Here is a 6025-nt window from a genome sequence, read left to right on the forward strand (position 1 = left end):
AGGCTGTTAGAGTTAGATGTGTGTTTTTCCTTTTAAAAAACGGGTTTTTGGGTTGTTTTTTTTTCTCTTTTTTTGAGTGAATATATTTAAGAAATCACCTGATGAGTGTCAAAGCACTTCCGGAGTGGGGTCCTGACCTCCCATAGTGGGCAGGGAGGTCACTTACTGTGTCTTCTATCCTCCTATATCTGTTTTCCAACATGCTTTCTGTCTTTGTCTTGGAATTGGAATGAGATTACTTGGTTTTGTCCTGTCCCTGACCGGATGCCCTTGCTGAGAGGGAAACAGCCAAATGTATAGTTATTGTTTGTAAATCATCTCTCTGTTATGCACTGTATTATATTTTGTTTAGATATTATTTATGATTTGTAAAGTAAATATTTGAGTGTATTCCTTTTAGTGGGAACTTGTGCTTGTGTCTGGATGAGACTTTTAGGTGATCTCAAACTAAGTACTTTGATAGTGTGCTCTTGGAATCTACATCTATTCCCGATTTGAATCAATTCCCCTTTTCTTGGGTGCTTTAATTGTAACTCTAGAACTTTTTACTATATCCACTTTCTTCCTTTTTACTGGCGCTGATATTATCTTATTGTGTTGCAAGCGCTGTAAAACCCTTAAAAACAAAACAATACGATTGAAAAGCAGTTCTCATAGCTCATCTCTTCCCTCCATGGCTCTCAAACAAATTTATATTTAAAGTACAATTCCCAGTACCATTAAACTTGTAATAAAGCAAACCAAGAAACAATCAATCATTAACGCTGTTTAAAAAAAGTTGATAATGAAAAATTCTGCGCAATTATTTTCCTCTACGTATAGTTTTGAAAAAAAAAAAAAAATTCAATTGATATTAATTTTTGTACGATTTTTTTATTTTCTCAAAATAAATTCAGTTTTTCTGAATTTCTTATAGATCTACATTATTTTATTTTATTAGTTTTCCACGTTAATTTGTGTATTGTTCTGACGAAGGGTTTGTACCCAAAACGTCCATTGTCTGTTTTGTTTCCATGCGAAGCCTCTCCATTTTCACTCTTTCGTTAGTAATTACACATTATACCTGATATTGGTTGGATACATTTACTTTATACCGTTATATATATATCATCATTATTATTGTTTCATCTCCATACTTCTGGGTGGGGTTCCTGACCTCCCATAATGGGCAGGGAGGTCACTCACTATTCTATACCCCTATATCTGTTCTCTAACTTGCTTTCTGTCTTTGTCTTGGAATGAGATTACTTGGGTTTCGTCTTTTCCCTGGACAGGGTCCATGGCGGGGAGGACAACAGTCAAATGCGTTATAGTAGTTTTGGGAGATGATTTTTTTTTTCATTTAAGTAAATCATCTCTCTACAATTATGTATTTTTAATGCACGATGTAAGCATTTGAGTGTGCTCCACTTAGTCAGATCCTGTGCTGGTGTCTGGAAGGACCTGTAGGTGATTTCAAACTATGCACAATGATAATCTGTTCTTGGAATCTACAACTGTTCCCTATTTTTACCATTCCACCACCTTGTCTTACTGTTCTTGTGTGCTTATTTATTGTAAATCTAGAATTATAATTACTATCCTGTTTTCTTCCCTTTTACTACCTCTGAAATGACCTAAATGTGTCGCAGCGGGTGGTTGGATGGGAGCATCACCCTTGAATCATATACCTATGATGTTCGCATGGGTGTACGATCCGATAGTGATGTCGTTTCTTCTTCTCTTTACTAGCCTATCCTGCTTCTTTGGTTTGTGATTGTATTTTTGACAGGGGATATTTTTTTTCCTGTAAATCCTCTGCCTGTTTGTTCTTGGTTATTTATAATTTAGCTTATGATCTCTTTAGGTTATGATTTTGATTGACATTTGTACTATTTTTGTTAGATTGCTTGTTTTTTTGTTTCAGCGGTCTCTCATATAACCTCAATTGTGTTGGAAGAGACCTAAAGCAACAAACAAACAAACAAAAAAAATGTGTCGCAAGCGGGGTAAAACCCTTAAAAACAAAACAAAACAAACATCTCCACATTTCAATTGTTTTTGTGATTTTTTGGGGTGGGGTTTAATGAATTCATGTGTTTTAATTGTACTGATCACTTGAAAGATGCATGCTAAAAGTATTCACGTGAGTGCATCGCATCCTCCAAATGGTTCCATTCGGCATTAAAGTAGACGGAATAATTGTATATTTGATATAAATGTTTTTTATTCACCATCAAATATTGTTTTACTGACTTCATGTCTAGTATTTTTTTAATTTATGGTTTACAATTTACAGTGATAAAATGTCTTTAATTTACAATTTTTGTTTTCCTGAATTTATCATGGTCTTCATATCATCGGACCACAGTGGAATCCCGATACCTCCCATAGTGGACAGGGAGGTACATACTGTGTCTTCTATCCCCTTATATCTATTTTCCAACATGCTATCTGTCTTTGTCTTGGAATGAGATTACTTGGCCCTGTTCGGAGTCCTGGCTGAAAGGGAAACAGTCGAATGCATAGTTATTGTTTTGGGAGATGATATTTTTTTCCTTGTAAATCCACTCTCTGTTATTATGTATCATTATATTTATTTTTAATGTATAATGTAAGCATTTGAGTGTATTCCTCTTTGTTGGATTTTGTGCTTGTGTCCGGATGAGACTTATAGGTGATCTCAAACTAAGTACATTGGTGGTATGCTCTTAGATTCTACATCTGATCCCTATTTGTTCCTAGTTCCCGTTTGTCTTACTTTTTCTTGGGTACTTTAATTGTAATTCCAGAACTTTTTACTATCCCATTTTCTTACTTTTTACTGGCGCTGATATAACCTAAATGTGTTCCAAGCGCCGTAAAACCCATAAAAACTTCTATACCCTTATGTATATATATATATATCTGCTTTCCGACTTGCTTACTGGCTGGACAGTAGGGGGTCAGCAAAAACTCTTTACTGCACCCTGACCGATCTAATTTCCTTTGATTGTGAAGCGAGTGCTCTACCAAATGAGCTATCAGGACCCCCCATCGCTTGCATAAAGAAAAGACAATTTTGGGCCAACATGAAGTGTTGTCTTTAAAGCAGAATTTGATTTTAAGTGTTGACTTTATGCAGATTCCAATGTATTTACCTTTAAATTAAATGTATTCTGCTTTTTTAAAAACTTTTTTTCTGAATTCATGTTGATTTTCATTGAAATGTTTGTCTTGTCCATACAAGCATAATTTTGTTTGTCTGAACTCATATTCATATTAATACCTGTGTTAATCTTTTACTCATTTTTGTTATTTTTGCATTAAACTCACAGGAATAAAGTGTAGTAAGCGTATACAAAATCAAAAATTAAAGATCTTTGTATTTCATTTATTTATGTATATATTTTAAATGAAGAAGACCACATTCATATTTACAGATTAAGCTTTGCATCTGGGTGGGGATCCTGACCTCCCATAGCGGGCAGGGAGGTACATACTGTGTCTTCTATCCCCTTATATCTGTTTTCCAACATGCTTTCTGTCTTTGTCTTGGAATGAGATTACTTGGTTTTGTCCTGGCTCTGGCAGGAGTCCTAGCTGGGAGGGAAACAGTCAAATGCATAGTTATTGTTTTGGGAGATGATATTTTTTTCCTTGTAAATCATCTCTCTGTTATGTATTATTATTTTTATTTTGAATGTATAATGTAAGCATTTGTTGGATTTTGTGCTTGTGTCTGGATGAGACTTGTAGGTGATTTCAAACTAAGTACATTGGTGGTATGCTCTTGGAATCTACATCTGATCCCTATTTGTTCTCAGTTCCCCTTTGTCTTACTTTTTCTTGGGTGCTTTAATTGTAATTCTATAACTTTTAACTATCCCATTTTCTTCCTTTTTACTGGCGCTGATATAACCTAAATGTGTTGCAAGCGCCGTAAAACCCTTAAAAACAAAACAAAGCTTTGCATAAAATTCAGACGGATGGGAGAAAAGTTCTCTTTGTGTCCAGTCTTTGCATTGCAATAGATTAGTGCTCTATCCAAAGGGTAGCAGATGGGAGAAAAGTTCTCTTCGTGTCCAGTCTTTGCAATAGATTAGTGCTCTATCGAAAGGGTAGCAGACGGGAGAAAAGTTCTCTTTGTGTCCAGTCTTTGCAATAGATTAGTGCTCTATCCAAAGGGTAGCAAGCAATTGCTTTGTCCATCTAATGCTATGGAAATCGGGATAAACTCTGGCTCCATGGGCCTAATGGTGCTCTGAAGGGCTACTTTATCATGTGAACGAGGAGTCAAGCAACCCAATTAATGCTTGGAAGGACTGAGGAGGCCTGAAATGAAACTTGTCAATCATAAATTGACAGTGTTCCATCTTGTACGTCCTGTGTGGGGTTCCTGACATCCCATAGTGAGCAGGAAGGTACTTGCATTGTCTTCTATCCCCCTATATCTGTTTTTCAATTGCTTTCTGTCTTTGTCTTGGAATGAGATTGTACTTGGTATTGTCCTGACCCTGGTCGGAGTCCTTGACTGGGAGGGAAACAGTCGAATGTATAGTTATAATTTTGGGAGATGATTTTTTTTTCTTGTAAATCTTCTCTCTGTTATGTATTGTTATTTTTTATTTTTAACATATGATTTGTAAACATTTGAGTGTGTTCCTATTATTGGGATCCTGCGCTTGTGTCTTGATGAGACTTTTAGGTGATCTCAATCTAAGTATACTTTGATAGTGTGCTCTTGGAATCTACATCTGATTCCTATTCCCCTGTCTTACCTTTTTTGGGTGCTTTAAGTTTAATACTAGAACTAGAACTTTTAACTATCCCATTTTCTTCCTTTTTACTGGCGCTGATATGACCTTAATGTGTTGCAAGCGCTGTAAAACTCTTAAAACAAAACAAAACAGATAATCCCTTAGAATTACTAATTATGTACAGGGGCAGAGTTGCTCAGTGGTATGTTCTTTGCTTTGTACCCAAAAGGTACCAAGTTTGAGCTTTTATATAGTGCAATATCCACTAAAAGGGCTTTCAAAGGGGTCCCTGGCCAACAGCAACACTTAACATGTAGGACGAGACACGACGCCTGTTAGTGATATGACAGTTTTTTCGGACAGAGACAATGCTGTTAACGGCCAAGTACCCATTTTACACCTGAGTACAGTGAAGGAATATGAGTAAAGAGCCTTTTCCAAGGACTCAACAATGCGCAGAGCGAGGCTCGAATCCAGGATGTTTCCGATCTGAAAGAGAGTGCCATACCACTAGACCACATAGCCGCTTTGCTTTGTACTGGAAAGGTACCAAGTTTCACTAGTCACCCCAATATATGACCTTGAGCAAGTCACCTTGCCTTAACTCAACACTCTCCTGCGAAGGATCATCACGTTGCCGTCTTACAGCAGCTTGTGCACTGCCATGACCCTGAAGGTGATACCAACCTAGATCCAATCCTGCTGGAACAGCTGGAGATGAGTAGCCAGACCAAGAATGATCCAAACCAGCGTCCACACAAGGTTCTTCCTTCTCCTGGACCCACACCCCCAACTCAATGAAAATGGAAAAATAGGAAAAGATACTATGCTGACTCAATCGTTGCCAAGTGGAAGACTTTTGAAGCTGGGTTGACGAAATGAATTTGGAGGTGTAGCCATACGCTACTACTAAGACTGCTGCTGCTGCTTCTACCACTACTGCTACTATTACTCAACAGTTTACAACGCTGCACTGCAGCTGACACCTGAGTTATTCCATCCAGTTTTACCCAAGAATAGATCCTAGAGACAAAATTTTCCATTGGGGATGAAATAGGGAATTAAAAAAACAAAACTCTATTCTTATTTTGTTAATAGGCTGCCAATTCAAGATGCAAAAAGTTACTGAATTTTACGCAAACACATAGACCAACACCTTTCTGAGTGCTCAACTCCAGTAAAAAGACATTATGTAGCCCCCCCCCCGTTTAACAAGTAACCGGAAAATAGTATACTGAAGGTTTATAACATACTGAATTCCGTAAATATATGGAAAATTGGCCCCAAAAAATCCGAAATTTTCAAGG

The sequence above is a fragment of the Berghia stephanieae genome, chromosome 3 (genome assembly GCF_034508935.2).
Source record: "Berghia stephanieae isolate SIO BIC M18660-M18661 chromosome 3, UCSD_Bste_1.3, whole genome shotgun sequence".
NCBI lineage: Eukaryota > Metazoa > Mollusca > Gastropoda > Nudibranchia > Aeolidiidae > Berghia > Berghia stephanieae.